Raw genomic sequence first — 24,396 nt, 5'->3', positions numbered from 1 at the left:
TTTTCTCAACCCAGTAGCTATAATAATCCTATTAGAAAATACTTTGCTCAAAGTTCTTTTGTGATTTTTCACTCGAGGTGTAAAAGCCCAAGTCCTTCCATCTGCGTACAGTGTCCTATAAAGCTGCCCCCTCTGCCCCTCACCTCTCAGAGCAGACCTAATATCCTGTTCCCTCTCCCTACTCAGGTTGCTGCTCTTTTAACCCTTTTCTTGGAAAACCTTCCACCAGGTGGGCATATGGCTCTCTCCCCCACCTTTTTCAAATCTTTGTGCAATACTACCTTCTCAATGTGGGCCGCCCTGGCCACGAGATTTAAAACTGCAAATCACCATGAAAACACACCTTACCCTCTCCTCTGCTTCAATTTTCTTCATAGCCCTTATTACCTTCTAATATACTATCTAATTATCTTACTTATATTGTTTTTGTGTATCATCCTTTCTAGAATATAAGCCATATATGGATGGAAATGTTTTCTTACCATATCTCAAGTGCCTCAAAGAGTACCTGGTACATAATGGGCACCCAGTTAATATATTTCCAGTGAGTACAGCACAAAAATAGTCAAAAGAAATGAATAGATAATTGACAGAAATGGAAACAGAGACAGTAAATAAACATGAAAAGAACTCAACACCCCCTCCTATTAAACAAGGAAATGCAAATTAACTATAATTTTACTGCCATCTTATGGACAAAAATTAGGGACCGACTGTTCCAAGTGTTAGCAAGAAGGTGGAGCAACAGGAATACTCATAAACTGCTGGTGAGAGTGAATTGGTATAATCACTTCAGGGATTATTTTACAATAGTTAGTTGAAGATACGCAAAACCTGTGATTGAGGGTGATGGGTTGAATTGTGCCCCCTCAAAATTCCTATGTTGAAGTCCTAACCCCCACTACATCAGAATGTGGCCACATATGGAAATAGGGTCATTGAAGATGTAATCAGTTAAGATGAGGTCATTGGAGTGGGACCTTGTCCAATATGACTGGTGTCCTTATTAAAAGGGGAAATTTGGACACAAAGAAATGCACACAGGGAGAATGTCAAGCAAAGATGAAGTCCACAAAGATTGGGATGATGTTTCCACAAGCAAAAAAAAACACCAAAGATTTCCAGAAAACCACTAGAAGTTAGGGGAGAGGCATGCAATGGATTCTCTCTTTAGCCCTTGGAAGAAGCCAACACTGCTGCCTCCTTGATCTTGGACTTCTAGCCTCCAGATGGGTGAGCTAATACTATTTCTGCTGTTTCAGCCACTCAGTTGGTGGTATTTTGTTACAGCAACCCTACAAAGTAACACTGAGTGTTGCATGAGTTTGAGTAAATGCTCCTCTCTTCTCTTAGGATAGCTGCCCCTGGAAACATGAGCCATGGGGATATAATCTTTCCAGCTGAGATTGCCTAAGAATTAGGCTTTACCATAACTTCCATCATAATGTCCAACTTCTAGTATTGAAATCTTCCACAATTACAATTCAGGACAAAGGAAATGTAACAGTAACAAATATGCATGTATTAATGGCATTTTAAAGACACACAGACACCTGTGCTTGGATGTGCACACAGACATAAATACAAAGAAACTATTGATTTGAAGCAAACCATCTAATGCACCCATTTGCTCCTACAAAGGTGACATATATATTTAGAAACCCTAGATTAGATTCAGGAAATTACTTTAGGCCTGGGAGGAAATATCCTTGTTTTTCAAACCAGATAATGCTGAAATAGTCACTGGAACTTAGATGAATGGAAGTTTATGAGGTCACAGTCTTCATTCCCTGCCTCTCCAGATTCTAAGAATTTTCGTCATAGTGGAGTGTGTTCTAGAATGTGGAGTCATGTGATTATAAAAGATGCATGTGTTGTCACTGGTTGTAACTTTGGGTTCAGGCTTCTGCCCTACCACATTTACTAAAGACACCATGGCTAAAAAGACCTAACTGACCCTGGCCAAGTTACTGCATAGCTAATGAGTCCTCTGTGGTGGGAAAATGTGCGTGTCTGAGCCAGTCCCTTTGCAGAGATGCAGGGCTCTGTGTGGAGTGGGATCGACAGTGGTGTCCTGTGGCTGGTGACGGTAGAATTAGCTGCAAAGGGAAATCAACACTGGCATCTGTGATGTCAGAAGGGGATTTGGGAATATCCTAACGTGAGTAACAGGGCACCAAATGCCCTGTATTCTCAGTTGGGTGAGAGTTCCCCGAGGGGTCCTTGTTGGAATCCTCTCAGGAAGGAGACAGATGTTGGGAAGTTCTTCTGCGAATGAAGTTAGCAGGCCAGGTAACGTAGAGCTAAAATCTGGAGTTTGCGTGTTACACAATTTAACCTGCAGGACCTCCAGCCTGTCTAATAAGGGAAGTCTTTTTTTCTCCAGTTAATTAACTGGAAGAGTTAGGACCTCCTGTACTGCTTCTTAATGACACAGACTCTTTTGTGAAGGGCTGGATCTTACCAAATTTATGCAGTTAGGATATTTGCCTAGAACATAAGGCTCTTGAGCTCTGCTGAGGGAACTTTCACCTGAAGGAGGCATGAGACCAAATGACTGAAAAAGAAGAAAGCATCTCAGTTTTGGGGACAGAATGGGCTCACTCCTGAAAATCTAGAGGGGACACGGACTGCCTTGGTCAGTTTCCCCTTAGCTGTTACGGTTGGGGAGAAGAGGTGAAAGTAATCTCTACTCAAGGAGTGTTCTTTCCTCTCCCAGTTTGGCAACAAAGAAAATCATTTTGCTCAAGTTAATTCTTAGAACAAACTGACATATTAAAATTCTAATCATTCAGATATTACCCAACTCTTGTGCCTCCATTCATATTAGGCCTGTTCAAAACAACTTGGTTTTTTTTCCTGTCTTCTTCTTTCTCTAGGTTATGGATACTTCTAAAACATGTCTAGCCAGATAATTGAGTGTTTTTGATATGGTGGTTTTTAGAATCTCACTCTAAATTGGGCTGAACTCAGATAAAAGCTATTACCCAGTTTTATCAGAGTGCCTATCGGCTTCCACATATTTGACTTACCTAATGTGTGAAAATGGGGGCTATTCCAACACTCCCATCCAGATTTGAATTAAGTTTAATACTGAGGTTAAATATAAATATCCCTATTGAAAAGCAGAACCTCTGGGAGAATTGAACACTATCAATGTCGATGGGGGCATATCGAGCTGGATTTCCCAGTACCAGACGCTGCTGCTCCCCATTCAAAAGCAAGCAAGAAAAGAAGTGATGAAAGGCAGGAAGTTTGTTTAAGGAGATTAAACTTTTATGAGACTAAAATGAATATTTATTAACATACATGTAACAATAATATATGAGTAAAATGGTAATAAAACAATAATTATTTTAAAAAATGAGTACCTAAATAGAATTTGGAAATAGGGAGATAAAATTAAAAATAAGAAACAAGTTGAAAAGGGCAAAAATATATCAGAAATGTCAATATTATATTTTGAATTTGTCTCATCCAACGTAAAATGACAAATTAACTGAAACGAAATAGCCAAGACAAAATGGGGGTGGGGAGAGACAACATAGCTAAAGCAGAGAAGGAACTTCAGTATGGGAGATGAAGCAGATGATCACTTTTGAAAACTGGATAAACAGCAGAAAAACTGGAACAATCATTTGTTAAACAAATGCATGTGGATTATGTACTTTGTATGAGAAGCTGCAGTAGATGCTAGGGTCTGTAAGTAAAGCAGATTGACTGTCTCAGTCACCAAAGAGCTGCATTCTAGTGGTTGGACACATAGTAAATAAGTAAACAAATGAATAAATAAAATGACCAAATGTGATTGTTCTCCAAAGGGAATGAACACTGCACTATGACAGATGGGTACCTAGTAAAGGATGCAAGAAGACCTTTTTGAGAAGAAGACATTTGTTCTGAGACAGGAAGGAAGAGAAGGATCGAGTCACACAGAAACTAGCTAGAGCATCCAGGCAGAGGGAGCAGTAGGCACGAAAGTATGAGGAGGGAAAGTGCCTGCCCAGAGTTATGACTGGAGTTAGAAGCGTGAATAACAGGTGGCAGGGACTGAGTTGAAAAGATGGTTCCATGGGAATGTTTAAATACGTTTAAACTGTGAGGAGATCTGATCAACACTTTGAAAAGACGACTCCAGTTGATACTGGTGGAGGGATGGGATGCAGCAGAGAAAGAGCAGAGCAAAGAAATGGTTAGGAGAGGATTGCAGTAGTCTGAGCAAGAGTGATAATGGCTTGAACAAGCCTGCTGGGAGTGGAAGAGGGCCAATGCATTGTAAAATCTGAAAATGAAACTGAAGAGCTCTACTACTAGATCGGACGTGAGAGGTAAAGGAAAGGACCAAATGAAAGAATGGCTCCTAGGGTTCTGGCTTTAGCAACACGGCAAGTGAAAATTCATACTGAAGAATGTTTTTAAAGGAAAAAAAATGAGTTTCAGAAGTTTAGCATCAACAAATAAATATTAGCCAAATTACAGACTAAAGAATAAGATAGCAAAACCAAACAAATGAGAGTTTAACAAAAAGGAATATTTAAAGTCATAGGACCCAATGTTTAACACCCTCACGCAAAGCAAAGCAAAGCTCTTTGGGCTACAGCAGCTACCAGTACCAAACAGACACTCCACGTGTCATTTTCCCAAAGAATGTGGTTCACTGTATTAAGACGCATGGGAGCCTAAGGTCCTTGGTAAATTTCAGGACCAAAACCATTGGGCCAGAGGGGGATTTTTTTTTTAAATATTCACAAAACAAAAGACTGCCAGGTGGTTCCAGCTGCTTTTTCCTCTCGCCCTCAAATACAGCAAAGCCCACTTACTCCAAAGAGTCCCACAGAGGAAAGCAAACTGGAAAAAAGTCACGTTTTACTGGTAGCCCTGGGCAAGACTGTTGGAGAGTAATAACAGAGAATAATGAAAGAATAAATTTAAAGATGCTAGGGACTGACAGAAGGGGGAATGGACATGAACTACTGCAGTGATGACAAAAGATAAAGAAAAATTGACAGGGGCCTCCAAAAATTCTGATTAAAACTACGGAAGATATTATAAAGTAATCACAGTGGAATTTTTAAAATATCTTTTAATGTATAAATTTCAAACCTTCCTTTAAATATTCTGTTGGGGTCCTGGTTATGAATCCAGGTGCTCTGAAAAGCTGAGTAAATACTTTAATCATGGAAACCTTCGATCTGAATTTCAGGATCAGCATAGCTTTCATTCCTGATAGTTCTTGAGAAAAGTTCAAGAATTTTATTTGCAATATTATAAAATACATAATATGTAATAATACGCAATGTAGTAAAAACAAAAAGTCTCAGGGATCTTATCATACACTCAGGCAACTTGTCCTTTCCCCATTACAACATAATCCTTTAATATAAAGATATTATAAAGTATCTAAAATTGCCTTCGTTTTCCATAGAAAGCCAGTTAAGATGACTTCGTAAACCATGCAGGCAGTTTGCCAGGAGGTGGTGATAGAGAAATAATATTAATGATGATATTGGCAACCTTATACCATTGAGGGGATGAAGAACTTTCTTTCTTTTAGGTGTTATGGCAAATTCATTTGGTAGGAAACCTAATAAACAGTACAACACAAAAGAGTTTGATCTCAAATACCTCAGATACGTGTAGACAGCAGGAAAAAAAATCTAGCCCAGGGATAGCTAAGACCCTAAAAGAACCAACCTGCCATTTAAAAAGTCATTGCTAACAACAGTAATTAGCAGAATAAGGGGGCCTTGATTATGTGACCTTATATGACATTAAAACATTATCACATGCATCTTTAATAGTTGGAGGACGTATGAGACCGACTTAAGGGGCAGTAAAAGAAGGAAGGAGACGGGGAGTCAGTATTTCACTGGCAATGCCTGGCGGAAGGAGGGTAGCAGGGAAAAGGAACAGGCTGAAGCAAGGTGGACACTGTTATTAAAAAGCCAGTTGAACAAGATGTGGAATCAGCACCCACAGTAGCGCGAGGCCAGTAAACAAGGTGGTAAAGGGAAGCTAAGTGGAATTGACATAATATCCTACAAGCACAGTGTGGCTGAGATGGTTGTAGGGAACATGGTGGGGAGACTCTTGAGGAAACTGAGAGGCAAGCATATTAAGTATGATTGATTTCTCTGGTAAATTACAAGCAAGAGGATGCAGACAAGAACTAGAGTGTGAAGGACATGCCTTACTATGAGTAACTAGGATAATTAGAAATTAGGAGTAAGCAGTGATTGCTATTATTATGCTTTTCTCTAAGAAAAAGTGTGTTATCATGGGGTATAATTAAATCCTTGTTGACCATGCTGAAAGCTTAAACCATTGCCATAGACCTTAAGGGACTGTCCACTTAAGTGGTAGACAGTAGCATTTTTCTTCAGCCCATCTCACCATCCTCACAATCCCAGACTGTCCCTTTCACAGAGGGCTGCTGGTAAAATACGCATGTCAGCAGTCACGTGATGGCGTCTTGCCCATCCTTTATTTGGAGGGGAGGGTATTCTAGGAATGAGCAAGGAAAGCCCGATATAGTCAGAAACTGGCTTTCGATGTCCTCGCTTCTCCAGCAGGTATGAGGCTTGAACCACTCCACTTTGACAGATTATGATTTGAGCAGACTGGCCCTAAAGAGTTCTTCAGTCAACTAGCTGTTAGTTCTGCGGAGGACACAATACAAGGGAGATACCAAGAAATTTCTCCCCCACTATTCTTAATTTGGATGAATCAAGTCGGCGTATATATCTTTACTTCTTCAGCCCTGCCCACTTCCCAATCCGACGGAAATTTACACATTACTTCTTCTAATACCTATACCCACCCTTGTGGTATCTACCCAAAAGAATTACGTACTGAAAAGAACTCTAAGCAGGAATATGAGCTCCACTGTTTACCAGCCCTATGGCTTGGGAGGGTCCTTCAGCTTCTCTGGATCCTGACCACTATCTCCATCTGTAAAGCTCACAATGGTTGGACTAGGTCATTATTTCCTGAAGGTGGTTCAAGAACCCTTAACTGTTGCAAACGTTGTTACAGGGCATTCAGGTCAATATAAGTTGTAATGATACTTGTTTCAAGTTATATTTTTAAGAAATAAAATTATTTTTAATTTCCTACTAAAACAAATTTTTGAGAGCCTCCGATAGCACAGCAGGTGAAAATGTGCTGTGGTTAGTGAAGGTCAAGTGAGATTGGGAGCAATTCATTACATTTATACAAAGAAAGCCTTAACAGTTTTGACTTAGCCAGCATTGGTTTTTAATTTTTGAAGGGATATTAACATTTATACAGTCAATATACAGAAAACTTCCACTGCCATAAGGATCTCTCATGTTGCCTTTTTATAGCAACCCCTACTTCCATCACATTCACTCCCCCTTTTGCCCCTGGCAAATATTAACCTGTTCTCCATTTCGAGAATGTTCTATAAATGAATAAATATAGTATGCACCATTTGGGATTCACTTTTTCTCACTTGGCATAACTCTCTGAAGATTCACCTAGAATGTTGGATGTATCAGTTCATTCCTTTATACTGCTGAGTAATATTCCATGTTACAGATATACCACTGTTTGTTTAACCATTTACCTGTCAAAGGACATCCGGATTGTCCACCACTAACTAAGGTTCACCCATTTCTTATTTCAAACAAGAAATAGTTTGATTTCTGCTTCCCCTTGCTAATTCTGAGAGCATGAAAACATGATTTTTACTTATTCTACTTTCCCATGGCATTTTCTGCAGAGACAGCCATAAAGTAGGTGTACCTAAGTGGTACTGATTGCAAGTAAACCTAAAGCAGTTGATAGATTGTTAAGGCAATGAGGGAATCATCAGCGATTAGAAGCGATGGAAGAAACTTGGATTTGAGAACCATAAAACTTTTTTTTAAAACCCCAATATTTTGTTTTTACCTTCAGAATTTCAGACTGAAAGATCACAGAAGGAAAACAGTCAACCAGGCTCTAAGAAGTATTCACGAGCTTGAGCATTAGTTATTCTCTGTTTTTCACAAGCGTATTTTCATCTTCGGTTTGAGGCTGCACTATTTTTTATGCCTTTATTTTTAGTAATCTCTATTTACTCTACCAATTCATTCTTACAGCTGGGCAGTTAGTTCTTTAACCTACTTTTGTTCAAAAGACCTTGTATCAGTATTTTTTCCTTGAAGAATGGATTCATTTCTTATCCAGTAACAGGCAGTTTATAATGTACTTAAGTACTTCCAGTCTCATTTTCCTCCACAAGACTTATTTTATTTTTCTATTTCAGTCTTGAAGACTTTATTGGATTTACATCCTTCTCTATTAACTCCCAGCTCCCTTGGGCTCTATTTAAGACACACAAGGGAGAAAAATATGGAAATAAAGGTAAGAATCCACCATAAATATGTCAAATTGATCCTTTCCCTTAATCAACAGCGAGCTCATTTTCATTTATTAATATGACAGATATGGTTGCTCTGGGTTTTGTAGTTTTTAAAAGTACCTTTTCCTAGTTAGTCCGTTTTTATTTTTTATGTAGTTCTTCAGACATTTAGAACGACTTTATTTTTTGTTTCAAGGCTAACTTTATATCCACAATATTGTAAAACTCTCTTGGTTTCCAATTTTCCTAGACAGTACCTGTTGGTTTCCCACTAGTAAAATTGATTAAATTATCATGTTCCCTTTTCCTTTTTCCTTGCTTCCTCCACATTCCCTCTCCCACCCAATTTTAGTAAAAAATACTACTTTTCTCAGTGTCCACCTTCATGTGTTAAACATTTTTATACTTCCGTTATCTAACGTGTCACATTTGCTTTTTATCATTTTACCCTCAGCTACACCAGATGCAGCAATCAATATCACTTACCTCCTTTTCCTTTCTGTCCCAAATTTATGTTAATTGTCTCCTTTGTATGTTGTCAGGGCATATAACATAAACATTCTGTTCTATAACCCTAATTTCTACATCTCGTTTATTATTAGCTTTACAGTAAATATATATATTCTCTACTGTCAAAGATGGGAACAATTTCTCTAGCCTCTCGATTGTTTTGGCTGGTCTAATGATTAAATTGAACCAAGGCGGATTAACAGAAGGGGAAGAAAAACAAATTTAATTTCGTATGTACAGGAGGTTGTAGAAATACGAGGCCCAAAGAAGTAACCAAAGCAGGCAGCTTTTACACCTTTTGGACAAAGAAATAATAAATTTGTGAAGAATTGACAAAACGAAGAGGTTTGGACTTGGTGTAGTAAATGGATAAAGAAGTAACAAGTTTTGTTTTGATTACAGCTTTTTTGGCCCTGAACTTCACATCTCTGGTGATAAGGATGTCTCTCCGCCTCCTGGTACAGGGAGGGCGCCTTTCACGTGGGAGATTCATTTCCGGCTTTCAGGAGAGCACAGAAGGGTCAGCGTGTCCTTCTTGCACCAGCTGGTTCGTATGTAACTTTAATTCAAAATAATCAATATGCCAAAGTGGCACATTTGGGGGCTTCCTGCCCTGAACTCCATCACTGCTAATCCGTATGTCATAGTTACCCAAGTCATTTATTGGCTGAATTAATCCTCTAGCAGCTTTTTTTTTTCATATAGGTGAGTATCAAATCTCATCTGAATTTATGCTGACTTGTTATACATGTCAGCAGTTTCTAAGGTCAAGATCTAACACCTTCATTTTCCATATGAATTTTAATGTTGCTGTTGACTGTACATTGATTCACTCAAAATGATTGTGCAGGACCTGCTCTGAGCCAGGAAGTGTATTAACTAGACTATTGCAAGTACAGCATGGTGAGAAAGACCCAGACACAGGAACCACCACCCAGTCTTTATATTTATCCATATTATAGGAATCTTTGCCATCTTTTATATACACTCTTTTAGCATCTGAGCTAATGCGAGAGACTGCTGTGAACCACAATAATTTCGTTCAATGCCTCACCCTTTTTCTTTCTCAGTGAAATGTGTGTGTGCGTGCTAAGAATTTTCTGTGCTATAATCTACCCTCCCTCTTGTAGACAGTCAGGCAACTGAATCCTTGCTTTCTGGAAACTTATGAAGTCTTATTTCTCCTACTTCCTGTCTGAAATATCCAGTTTTGTTTTTCTTAATTAATCTAAATCTATAATAACACAATTTATATGTAAGATATTTTATATGCCAAAGGTTAAGAATCAAGTAACAGTATTTATAGTAGGTGTTATCCAATACAGAAAAATGTGGGTCATATTTATTTTACCAATTATATTGGAATACATTGATTTCATAGTAACAGCATGTTTTCCTTGATAATTTCAAAGCTTAACTGAAGAAAATCTTAGATGAAAATATCTTCTTGGTTAAGATTGAAGAACAAGGATCTTAGATTTATTTTTTAAATGAATATCTGGTGTTAAATTTCTGCATTGCTGTATATTCACCACAGAGGTTATAACAGTTAGGTTCTCTGAAATCTTTTTTTGTCACCAATTCATGTCAATGAAAAATAAATTCGCCATAAATATTCTCAGAAATATCCTGAGTGACCTTTCTGTTTTTTTCCCTTCTACTTAATTTCTGCCTAACTTCAGCCTGAGAATCTAATAGATAATCATAGTCCAAAATGAGAGTTTAAAAATAACTGAGAACTAGTTTCCAACCTGCCTGGTACCAAGGGGTTTGCAAATCTATAACTCATTCGGCTCTTGAGAGCTGAGTTAATTATGGCAAATCACACTAATTAAATTATTTACTAGTTCTTTATTAAAAACAAATCTATTATGTTTTAGAATGCATTGCAAATTTGCCTTAAGACTTCCAGCTTGTCTTTCCGTGTATTCTGAAATTCCTACTTAGATGTTCAGTTTAGGTGAGGACCTTAAACATATGGTGAAGCTGCAGGTCTCTCTTTCTGTTGTTTAGGTTCCCAGGCCTTCAATTCAATTCACATTTATTGAATGCAACGTTGTGCAAATCCCATGTGGTACACCGCATGTCCTCAAAGGTTACAAATAAAAACCTGATGTAAGAAATGTACATACATGATTACAGTTCGAGGCGAACAAACAAACAAAAAAACACCATAATAAATAAAGGAGAAATAAAGGAGAAAAAGAGATGGGCTCTGATAGGATTGGAAGAACTTCTTAGAGATGGAGAAGGAAGATTTAAGCTGGGTCTTAGAGGAGCAGAAGGACCTCTACAGGCAGAAATGGGGAGTGGCAATGCAGTGTGAGACAGGTGACAGTGTGAACAGGACACAGAGGAAAAAACATGCATAACCTGATCAGACAGCAAACAGACTGAGGTAGCAGGTGAAGTCTTGAGGTGCATGGCAACCCGTGGGTCCATATTGGTGTCTGTGGTTTGGCTACTTGTTCAGATGCTTGAGTCATTGAAAAAGCAACCGTTACAGTCCCACTTGCCAGGCACAGGGGCAGCTCTGAGCTTGCCTCTGCTTTGGGCCAATTGAGCAGGGGCTTCTCTGTAGTGGAAAGACACTGCTGCACAACATCTCTCGCTCCAGTATGGGAATGGGGAGGGCAGTGATTCTACATGTAAGCACCTGTGCACACACACACTCACACTCACACTTCTGAGAGGCCTCCAGCATATGGGCAAGACTGTGTAAAAATCCAAGCTCTGCCCCTACTAGCCATGCAAACTTAACTTAACCCCCTAAGCCCTACTTCTTCCTTGGAACATCACCATGGTAGTATAATACTTACTTTGCAGGAATGTTGTGAGGTTTAAATGGGAGTTAATGCATATACAGGACCAGGACTGCATCTCACAGCACCTTCGTGCAATCTAGGAAATTACAACTCTCTCTTTAGGTAGGTAAAATCCTCCTCCAGGGCACCAGTATTAATGAGTAAAGATGAAGATGAGTTTTGGTCCCCTGGTCCCTTCATTCAAACATCCTTGTGCAGGGAACACAGAAATCCTGAGGAAAGATCTTAGCGTGACGCTTGGTTATAATAAGAACTCAATAAGTATTGGCCGTCATCAGACAGCAAACCACTCCAAAACATGGAGTTGAGGCTCAGTCGAAGGCTATCTGGTTAAGCTGTCTATGAAGAGAATGATGCATTCACAATGGACACCTAAGTCTTAAAAAAGGAGTTGAAAATTCGGACGTGGAAAGCAAACCAGTAGACATCTACTGTTGTGTGACTGTTTGCCCACTAGGTGGTGCTGTCGTTCATGCAGGCAGGGCTTCCGCTTGCTTCAGTGGAACTGACCTCCGTTTAGCAATGGCTTTTGCTACTCATGGGCATAGAAAACAAACTGTGGTTACCAAAGGGGAAAGGGGGGTCTGGGATTAACAGATACACAGCACTATATATAAAAAATAGATAAACAACAAGGACCTACTGTATAGCACAGGGAACTGTATTCAATTTCTTATAATAAGCTGTAACGGAAAAGAATCTGAAAAAAAAAATATATATATATGTATAACTGAATCACTTTGCTGTACACCTGAAACTAACATTGCAAATCAACTATACTTCAATAAAAAGTAAAATTAAATTAAATCAAAAAAAAAAAGAAATTGTCTTTACTTACCAATCAATGAATGGCCAGGTAGTATCTGTCCTACAGGCTCCCTTCTGCTCTTCATGGAGGAGGAGGTGTTGCTTCTGTCTCAGAGCACGAGTGTTCCACAGCATACTTAAACACTGCCCCAAGGACATGATTCTAGGTGGTAGAACGCTGTTGATGGGCTGTCCGCTGCTACAAAGAAACTCCATTAACTTTCTAATGCTTCGAATTTAAAACCAGAATGTTGTCAATAATTAATTTGCCAAATACCAGCACCACTTTGCTATTTGATACCTTTGGCATCAACTGTGTCATGTAATAAAGTTCTTTTCCAGACACCTAGTCTCCATGCCAAAGGAAGGGTTCCTGCCCAACTTAAGTCCCAAGGCTACATTTTTGTTATTTTTTAGCTTTATTGTTTTTTATTTATCTGGTTCTAAATAACCTGTGAGCTTCACTACACAAAAGAGAAATACGTTTCTGAGCAGTCTATTAGCTAAAGTTGTTAACATCAATTAACCATGTTGCTTGAGGATAACTTGCTACTCAAGAACTTATTTAATAAATTTCTTTGTAAAATGAAAAATTTCTCTTATTGCTATTTAAGTCCAGTTGGGAATGTACCATGTATGTTGGCCTAGTTTTTCCCTTTTTGCCACTCCCAAGTCTGACAGATTTTAAGAATTTATGAGACTTCAAGGATATTTTTTTCAGAAGATTTCTGCAAACCATTTAAGACAATATGAATGAACTTTTTAGGTAAAGCAAATGCAAATTAATAAACTGTAAGAACCTTTTTTATTGACGTACAGTTGATTTACAATATTGTTGTTTCTGGTGTACAGCATAGTGATTCAGTTATACATATATGTGTGTGTATATATATATTCTTTTCATATTCTTTTTCAGTATAGGCTATTGCAAGCTATTGACTATAGTTCCCTGTGCTATATAGTAAGACCTTCTTGTTTATCTATTCTGTATACAGTAGTTTGTATCTGCTAATCCCAAACTTCCAATTTATCCCTCCCCTCCCTTTTCCCCTTTGGTAACCGTAAGTTTGTTTTCTATGTCTGTGAGTCTGTTTCTGTTTTGTAAAGATGTTCATCTCTGTCATTTTTTTTGGATTCCACATATAAGTGATACATGGTATTTATCTCTGTCTGACTTAGTTCACTTAGTAATGATAATCTCTAGGCCCATCCATGTTGCTGAAAATGGCATTATTTTATATGTTTATGGCTGAGTAGTATTCTATTGTATATATACACCACAACTTCTTTATCCAATCATTTGTCGATAGACATTTAGGTTGAATAAACTGTAAAAGCCGTTTGACTGCTCCAGCTGAGCATTCTGGGCAGTGCTGGAGTAGGTATTGCTGTGTGTCCTTCTGTGAACAGATGTTTTTTCATGATAAAACATCTGAGAAATGAGGAGAGGGAGTAGAAATTATTAAATCAGATCACGACATCTTCTTGCCTACAGTGCTCCCGGGGCTTCCTCTTGCCACGGCGGTTCTCAAACTCAGCACACTTGCAGGGCAGACTTATTCTAGACTTATTCCAAGTGTTTGAAGTTTACATTTTTGTAGAAGGAAGGCTATGTGAGAATGTGAGGTGTGGTGATAGCAGAACATCCAAAGGGTGTTCACAATGTTCAGACCACGTACACAGCCCTTAGAGACTCATGTGAGGAATACCGCTCATCCAGTTCGCCCAGGGAGAAAGCCCTTTCTCACCTCCACTGCCCTCGAGGAAGAAATAGAATCCTGAATTCCCTAGTTCAGTACGTAACGCCCTACACATTCTAACTCCTGCCTAAATCCCCTGCTCCTTTACTACAGGCTCCGCAGTGCATTCTGTGACCAGCTCGAGTAAGTGTTCATGATCCCCCCACATATGCCATTTCCCCTCAGACCTATTTGCATTTTTTCTGCCTGGAATGCTTTTCCCTTTTTCAGATTATACATATAAAACAAAAATCCTTCTCACCCTTCAAGTTTCAGCCCAAGCCTTTATCTTCTCTTGTTTTCTCCTGGAAGCTAACTGTCACCTTCTTTTGGTCATCGCTTCATCTCCTCCTCCATCAATTGAGAGTAAGAACTGCGGAGTGTAATATTATCATCGTACCAGGCACATAATAGCAAGTAAACCCAGGCCTCGCAAATGAGTGAAGGCAGTGCTATTCAGAGGGGATACACCTCATCTACGTTGCTCCGAAATGATAACTCAGGACCGTGAAAGAAACCAGAGTAAATCTTATTTAAGAATTAATCAACTAGCCCCTGTTGTAGAATCTAATTCAGATAGAAGGCAAAGCTATGGTAAGCATCACAAACAAAAACACTTTAGCAGAATCTGAAGCTTTAACAGTAAGGAACGTTCAGGCTATAGAAGATAAAATGATAGCATTATAGATTCTTCATATTAAAAGAGAAATTCAAGCTCATCCAATTCCAGGCCTAATTCAGTATTTCAGCTGAGAAAGGGAGGAACCAGAGGGGTAAGAGACTGAGCCATTTCAGAATATCTCAGGACTTTCCTTTCTGATGGTCTTCTGTCACAGGAGCAGGTATCCTGGGAAGTGGGCTCTAAGGGGAAGCTGGAATTGAGGACCATAAAGTGCAGCAAAATTCTAAGCAGCCTCCAAATTTCTCCCAGACTGTGGTCATCTCACCACGGTCCTGCCCTCCACCTTGACCGCTTGCTCCTCCTGGACTTAACAATTTTCTAGGAAATTGTAATACGACAGCTTTCAATTCTACTTACGTTTCTGTTATATGACATTCTTCTTATTCTAAAGCAGTTGCTAATAGAAACTTTAAAAGCACTGATTTTTATACACTGACAGCCCTGATTCATAACATGAGGCAAACAAATGAGTGGAGAAAGATTCTTTTCAGAGAGAAAAGGCATAGAAAAAGGTAGTCCCTTTCCTCAATTCAGGGAGCTGTACATGGTCTTTCATACCCCTAAACGTAAGAGCACTGTGTCTCTCTTCTTCATACTGGGAAGCATGGCGGGGGGGAGACAGGTGGGAAGTCTCTGAAGTCTGGGCAGTCAGTGAGATGACTCTGGGACAGAAGACAGACTGAAAGGTTGCTGAGTCCTATGGTGAGTTCTTAGTCCTCCTCTTACTTGACCGAGCAGCAGAATTTGATACAGTCGATCATTCCTGCTGCACTCCGTCTCGTAGCTTTGGGTAGCCCCGGGGCTCATGCCTTGAATGCCTTTATTTTTATATCTATGTGTACTCGTTTGGTGAGCTCATCTAGCCTCATGGCTTTCCATATCACTGACTTGTTTTTCTAGCTCAGACATCCCCCCAGACATGGACTCATGTTCACTTGCTTATTTAACCTTTCCTCTTGGACTTTAACAGGTGTTTCAAGCTCTCCACGCTCTAAGGTGAGCTCCTCTTCCTCCTCTCTTAAACCTGCTCCCTCTGGAACCTTTTCCATCTTAGTTCATGGCAACTCCGTCCTTCTGGTTGCTCAGTGTCCATCCTGGTCTTCCCTCTCACATACCCAACATCGAATCTAAGGCAAACTCTGTAAATTTTACCTTCAATTCTGCTAGTTACTTGGTGATATGTTGTACTCATTGCTGTAACCCTAGTACCCAGAAAAGAAAGCCCTCGTGAAAGTGTTCACTGGCACTGGGTGGTCCAGATCTTCAGGATCAGAAAATTACCTAGATGTTCCAAGTTGCATCAAAATGCTGTAAGAAAACCTCAAAATTCAACTTGATTTTACCGTTTTTGAGTTATAGCCCAAATGAAGGAAATGTGAAAATTCGCCTCATTTTTATGGTAATTGAGTATTAAGTCCTCAAATCAAGCCACAACTAAGCTGAATATAATGTATAGCAGTAGAAATACCATTTTGGAAAAATTAGAGTGTTTTGTCTCAGGAGTGACCCAATTTACTAGAGGTAAATCGAAGTCCAGCAGAAATAATCACATTTTTCTAGTTTCCTGAAAGGAACACTAAGCTTAATTTTTATACTGGAATTGTTTGAACAAAATGATGAGTCACATTTGAAATGTAAAAAACAAAGGTCTGATGCAAAGGTGGGGGTGGGTGGGAGGAGGTGGCAATACCAGGATCTTTTAATGGTAATGGACTTACACTGAAATTTTTAAATTTTAGCATGATAAGTTTTCTTCATCAAGTTCATATAATTTTTCTATAACTGGTAATGTTAAAGTGCTCTTTTTCATAATTAAATATTAATTGATGGAATGTCATGCGTTAGCAACTTCAAAAAAATTGAAACAAAACAACAGGTGCATGGTGATGAAAAGATCACTTCTTCTCAGAAAGAACAATAGAATACTGAGTTTTCAGTAATTCAAATTTTACTTTGGTTGTCAACATAAAGCTCTATTATAGAGTCTTGATTCTGATTCCATTTAGTTTATATAAAATAAGATAGTAAGAATAGTGGAAGTCTCCTTGCCTTAGCACTGTTAATTTGGGTATATAAGAGGTTAGAATTATGAAGGATGAGAAGGGAAAGACACACAATACTTTGATTATCCATTAGTGTAAAACCATTGCCTCTTTTTAAAACTCATATGCAAATGTGTGTGTGTGTGAGTGTGTGTGTGTGTGTGTGTGCATTTTGTTCTCTGACCCTCTCCACCATAGCCTACTTATGTCTTATCTCTCTTACCCAGTTTGGGCTTCTTTTCTGTTTACTTTCTCCACACAATGGTAAACTTCTTCATGACTAGATCTGCTTATCCCAGCCACCTTGCACACACGCCCTCAAGCGATCTAGCACCAAGTCTGCATATACTAAAATGTCTGCATGTATAAAATAGACACACAGTTATTTTTAAATGTCCATTTTATGTCCCAGAAGTATGATATTATTAGTAAGTCCTCTGTCTATATGGGGATGACTATTTTTTTCAAAGGACTTCCATAATGGTGCTCTTATTTTATTCTCATGACAGTGTGACATAATGAGAGAAGTGTTACCACACAGGGGGGATCTGAGGCCCAAACATTTAAGTGGTTTGCCTTAATTCCTAAAGATGTGAACAGATCTGAGGCTAAAATACAGATTCCCTGCCTTCTTTTAATCCAGGGTTCTTTCTCTTAGATGCACTTGAAATGTCTCTTGCAGTAGTAAAAATTAAGAGAAAGAAAGAAAGAAAGAAAAGAAAGATTAACCTGCTTTCTTAAAATTCACTGCAGCTCAGATATAATTGAATCAGCCTTTAGTTAAATTAGACAGGAAATAACTACGAACCCATATGAACAAGCCACCAGTGTTTGGCAAGACATTTAGCTCGCATTTGATGCCTGCTTTCTACGTGGCAAGCCCTTTACCAGATACTGGTGATGAAGTGGTAAGTGTAACTGGGGGCCAGAAAGAATACTCCCCACCTTTTGCTCACCTTTGATTTAGTGTAAATCTACAGCATTTCCTTACTAAAAACTACGCTACCCTCTCATCACTTGTGCTGCTAAATGGAAGCAAAATGATGGAGTGACATCAACGATGCAGGTTCTCCCAGGGGCCTGTGACGTCAGTGCTTCTGATGGAGGGCGGTGCTAATACATCTGATTCACATTTTCACTTGTTTCTCAGTCTGGAAAACAAATAATTAGTAAGAAGTCCAGCAAAGGAAAGAGCCAACTATTAAAGCACTGGGAAGCACACTAAAATAAAGAATTTATTTTCTCACATTTTTCTATACTGTCTTATCCACAACTGAAATAAAATGTGCATTTTTTTAATCACAGCCCCCAAGGCCGAAATAATGAACAAGTGCAGAAAAGGAGAAAGAAGGAGAAAATCTAAAATATACCAAAGTAAAAATGAAGCCAAGTGAGATCTACACAGATGTTACTTAATAAACTACAAAATAATAGGACCCAACAAAGTGGGATTCTCCAGGGTGTGTGAGCAGCTCTACTTTGCCTAAGAAGCAAAGATAAAACTGCAGTTCCGGGGAGGCTTGTATAGGGAATGGGCCACATCAGAAGGAAATATGATAAATGGCCTCGTGGGGGGATGGGATGGGATTACGTGACTCATCATAACAGGAGCTGTGTTTGAAATTCACAAAGGCCTGCAAGGCCCACACCAGTTTTCAGGAACACGGAGTGAGAAGCGCAGGAGCACTTTTAGACCAGGAAGCCACGTTGCTCCCTGGAAGTTCATGTCCAATGCTGCCCAAATCCCCTGTTCCCCAAAATAAAAATAGGTGGTTCCAGGGACAGTCCCTCTAACACTGTGCTCTAACCATTTCAACCTAAGACTCCTCATATCAGTTGCTAAAATTATCATCTTGAAACAGGACAGGCACTTCTTGCTATATATAGATAGAAGGGACACGCATTTGGACGTCAGTATCATCATAGGTACCTTTCTTAGGGCAACGCTAATGCTTCGTAGTCCTTCACTGCTTGGATCACACCCCTCCCTGAAACTCACCCCCACCAGACAAACTAGAGAGACACTGTGCAAAAACCTAATTCACTTTCTTCCGTTTGAGAAAACCAGCAGGAAAAGCTAACTTAAAAAAACAGGCAGGCATGGAAATGACTATTAGCACTATGAATAGATCGTTCTCTTAAATGTTTGAATTACTCAAAGCAGGCTTTACTGTGTGTGCATAGATGATTAGCTACTTGAGAAATAGATCTCATAAACATGGTGGGAGTCATGGCCATTATATTATTTTTATTATGGCTATTATTATTATCACTCCCATTTTACAGGTGAATAAATTGAGTCTCAGAAATTTGAAATAGGAAATCTGAAGTGACAGAGACAGTAAGTGGTAAGGCAAGACTTGTTCATAGGTCTGTGTCATTGATAACATATTTTTCATTTATTTACCACACCACCTCTCATTTTTGTCCTTCCTATTATTTTGATCTTTGCTTTAGATATTGTATGATATGAGATCTATAATAACTATTATGTAAATAGATAAAATAGGCATAAATGTATTGATGTAAGAGCAGAATTATCCATGAAATATGCTAAGCCCCATTTTTAAATGTTGAGTATAGATTTTTCATAAATTACATTATACTCTAAACCTTCATATGAATTTTTAATATTGCAAGTTAAGAAAAATTGTATAGAACTTAGAGTTTCACAATGTGAATTGCTTTCTGTAAGAATTCTTTATTGAAAAAATCCAGATTAGATTAATAATCATAAAACGTGCACAGTGTTCTAACCTCCAACATTGACTGTTTCAAGACAGAGTTAATGGTAGTATAAATACAAAATAGGTTGCTTTTTATAAGAATTCTTATTGAAAAATCCCACATTAGATTAATAGTTATAAAACATGCACAGTGTTCTAAATTTCAACCTTGACTATTTCAAGATTAATGGTGGTATAAATACAAAATATTTCTTGAGGTGCTCTGACGATGACAGAAGTATAACCTCTTTGATCACCGAGAGGAGGTAGGACCTTTGATTTCACATTTACAGTTTTCCACATTTTGAAATAAACCTGATCACTTCACTATAATCCGCGTGTTTATTCATTAACACTTAAGGACAAAGAATGAGTCAGAAAGATAAGAAGAAAAGCAAAAGCATGTAATACTCTCCGAAGCCCAGGGAGTAGAGAGTTCCAGGAAAAAGGGAGGGATCCGTGGCAGCAAATCCAACAGAGGACCTGAAAAATAAGAAATGAAACGTGTCTGTGAGCCTTAGACAATGGGAGTTCAGTGAGACCCTTCAGCAGAGTTGTTCAGTGCAGTGATGGGGACAGAAGCCAGACAGCTTTGTGAATGCTGACTGTGGCCTGAGTTAATCCAAGGATAACTGTGTCAAAACAAACTTAAGGTAGGTTATTTTCATTAGAAAACCAGTAAGACACTAAACTTTATTTTTTTAATAGAAAACACCCCTCCCAGTTAAAATACTGACTTTCTGATTGCTTTACCTCTGCTGCTCACTTTAGACCATACGTGTGCTACAGCCTGACCTAAAAAATGTTGGTCAGGTTAGAGGTCACTGAATGCCCTATCCCCATCTGTGCATCAGACTGGCAGCTATGAAATGCAAATCAAATGAAAAACAATAAATTCCTGTAACAAGAAGATTGCATTTAATGAGATTTGACATGCGTCTAAAGGATGAAGAATGAGAAATAGCCTGTGTGAAAATTGATTAACAGTGGATTTGGCTCTGCAGACGCTGAGACTAGCAGATTTGTCTCTTGAACAACTCATTTTACAATATTTTAAAAGTTCTATGTAAGTGATTTTGCTTTGTTCCTCCAGCAAGAACCCTCATCGCAGCCGGGCTGGGAGATAGTTTGTTTTTATGAGAGCCCTTTGAACCAATCGGGACACAGATAATCTTATTATACCTCTGTGGCCTTGTGCTGCTTTTGATGAGGGTCTAGAGAAGTCATGGGTAATACTTTGCTGTGTGCCAGGAACCGCTTATGTTTCAGTTGTACAAGGTCAGAACTTAATTTAACCACCAACTGGGTACTTAATTTTAGATACACAGAGGAACACATTGGCTCCGAGGCACTTCCTCTGATTTAGGAAGGCAAGGCCCTGGATAAGAATGACAAGACGATCATTCCAAAAGGTGAGATTATGAAATATTTCGTCTGTACCTCACCAACTAGCTTATGTAGTTTAGTATTGAGAATATTTTGAACAGCTGGAAGTACATATTGGGGTAGCTTTACATTACTTTCTTTCCAGTGGATCACCTGTGGGTTTGCCTGTAGTCTAGGGCCTTTTAAATTACAGAATAGAAACCAGGGTAGTTTCATTTGTTTATAGAATATTAACTCAATTGCATCATTATTAAGCATCATAAAAATTAGTGTCATGAGAGAAAACAGATCAAGAATGAATATGCTTATAGAAAGTGTCAGCATATACACTGTGGAATCCCAGAAGAGTCTTAGCTGGCTCTGGTTTCCGAGAAAAAAATTCAATGATTTTTGTGAATAATTAAAGTAAATTTTTTATCAAGTCTTTTAAAGTCACATAATGAAAGATGGACGCTTTATATTCAGATTGAAAAAGTCCCTTAAATTCTTTTAAATCAGATAGAAAAAAGGAACTTGATAGAATTGAAAATCCACTTCTGGAAGTTAATTCATAGAATCTTGAGGTTGGAAGGTCCTTAGAATTTATCTGAGACATTCACCCCTCTGGTTCTTCAATGAACAGATAACTTCATTCTACATCTAAAACGAAATGCTTCCTTTGAAATAAGAGTAATGTAGACAAGGAACTCGTAACACTGCTTTGTGCTGAGAACATTATATTATTATCATAAAGTATCATAATTCTACACTTGGTTGTTTTTATGGGAGTATCTTGTTTTGAAATGAAAATCTACCTAAAATATTTATATTCCACTAGAGTTGTTTGATAGGTTTGCTAGTTGTTTGCTTAAACTCTTTTAGAAAATTTTTTCCTGAAGCTTATAGGTATTTGGATTATAGAATAAGACCCTTTTCTATTAATTCCATCAGAGTAGTTGAGTCATCAGTTACAGTACAGTGGTCAAGCTCTGTGTATAGTGCCTGGGTTTATATCGATATGTCCGCCACTCACGAGATGTGCAGGCTTGTGCAAACTACCTAACCATTGTGTTCCTCGGTTTCCTCATCTGTAAAATGGGGAGAAAGCATGTCATAGAAATTCAATGACATCATCTATCTAACATACTTAGTTTCATGAATGTTATAAGTAGGCATTCATTACATGTTACTTATAATTATGAAACTCAATAAAACAAATGTTTACTGAGGACCTGCTGTGTGCTTAACTCTCCGCTAAACCTTCGAAGGAAGAGGGGTTATTGGTGTCGTGTCTGAGAAAGTCTAGAATGCATTATTTAAAGGCAGCAAGCCCCTTTGGGCATGGACCCTATTGTCTTGTGTCTAGCACTGTCCCTGGAATATAGCAGACATGGAATACGTATTTCTGAATGAGTGAATAGGATGGTCTGAAAGTCCTTCGGGAAAAATGATAACAATTACTGATCAACTCTTTTCCTTTGCCATGTTGACTTAGTGGAGAAGGGGAATGTTGTAGGTACTGTGCATCTGCGTTCGACAGTATCTCTTGATGACGGTCTCGTTATCAAAAAGGAGACATTCATACCAGATGGTGGTGTCTTTGGGAGGATTTGTACCTGGATAAACAGCTTTCCTTGAAGGGTGCTAAGTAATAGATCAGTGTCAACCCAAAGACCTCTGTCCTGTGCCAGTTTCTGTTCAACATTTATCATTATTAATGAAGCCAGTGTCCGTATAGAAGACAGGCAAATAGAACAATGCTTAGAGGGACAGGAAAAGCGCTGTCTCTTAGCAGGCTGAAATAAAGGTCAAATGTCAAAGAAAGAAAGAAATGTAACAGGATTAAATAAAGAGTCCTGCACAGAATTGCACAGCAATAATGTGGGGGTGGGGGCGTGGGGGGACGATGGCTTGTAGAATTTAGGGCAACAGGGCTCCAAATCAAGTCTGTAACATGATAGCCTCCAAATTCATCTGAGCTTGGACTAAGCCAACAGTTCTTTGGTGTCTAGCAAAGGGGAGGTGGTCACACCTGCTCAATGTTGTGTTGACGTGACTCTAACTGTTGTGCTGCCATCAGAGCCCATGGGCCACAGCCACTTGTGGAAAGAGGTGAATGAATGAATGTGAATGAATGTGACAGGAAAGCAGTCAAGATGGTGGAGGGAGGTGGACCCATGTCATTAGAAGAACAGTTGTCCAGGCTTGGGAGGAGAAGGCTCGGGGGAGACCTGACAGCCTTCCTAAGAGGTTTTAAAGGGCTCTCATGTGGCAGGGGAATGACTTTTCTTACTGTGGCTCTGAGGAATAGAACTAGGGTCGTAGAATACTGATTTGAGGAGATGGACTCAAATGTATCGCCTAACTGTTAAAGCTGGCCCAAGAGGGAGCGCTGTGCGGAACGTAGCGAGCTTCCTGTCACCTTGGTGTTCAAGCTGAAGCTTTGGTGCGGATGACTCAGGTAAATGGGTCAGTCTTTCAGATTTCTGCCCGTCCCTAAGGCAAGGCACTTTCTCCGCCAGGTTTCACCTGCTTTCCTATACATGTGGGCAATTTCCATTCTTCTCAACATTACCAAGGTCTATCCTGCCAGGAAGTGACCTCTCTCACCCCCTGTAAGGCTGTCTGTAAACCAGATGCCAGGCCAGTTTTCTGGAAGGCTTTGTAAGGTTTGGCTCCATAAAGTCAATCTTAGTTCCCTCGAAGTGTCTGGTCATGTCTGATGAAATGAACATCATTCTTGTGTATGACGCTTTATCCATGGCATTAAATATTCTTCAAGAAGTTGAATTTTAATAACTATAGCTTGGATGCACAACAAGATGCAAATTCCCTCTTGTTGGACATTTTATATTGTTTCTAGTGTTTTGGCAGCTTACATACGGCTGAGATGAACATTTTCATATGCAAATCTTTTCCTACATCTCTGAATTTCTATAAGATTCCTAGATTTAGAATTACAAACAAAAAGGGTATGTCTTTTTAAAATAACGTGTTATCATACTAGCTTGTGATAAGGGCACATCTCTGAATAAGCTGCTTTTTCACAAGCCATGCTTACTCTGTTTTTTTCCATTCTATGTTTCTAGAAATTTATGTGCCTAGAAATCCATGTAGTTCTGAATCTAGAGCTCCCTATTCTATGTGAGCGTCATTTTCGAAAGCTAACACGTGTCTTCCTACATCTCTGTCACAATTGAAACTGACTTGGAAATCAATAGTGGAGACTAGAAATGTCTAATTTGTAATATGAAACTAGAGATAAGCAAAACTAGTATGAGACGTTTTATTACTAGTGCATTTACCTAGAAATGAAGCCTCGGTCACTTCAA

General features: G+C 38.9%; 1 protein-coding gene across 1 annotated transcript in view; it reads right to left on the bottom strand.

Moving 5' to 3' along the window:
• Window positions 1–24,396, bottom strand: part of NDUFA5 (NADH:ubiquinone oxidoreductase subunit A5) — a 205,417-nt gene that overhangs the window by 16,026 nt on the left and 164,995 nt on the right. The gene's annotated exons all lie outside the window — the stretch shown is intronic.

This window comes from Vicugna pacos, chromosome 7, assembly GCF_048564905.1.
Source record: "Vicugna pacos chromosome 7, VicPac4, whole genome shotgun sequence".
NCBI classification, from domain to species: domain Eukaryota; kingdom Metazoa; phylum Chordata; class Mammalia; order Artiodactyla; family Camelidae; genus Vicugna; species Vicugna pacos.
This window is presented reverse-complemented; position numbering and strand designations above follow the sequence as displayed.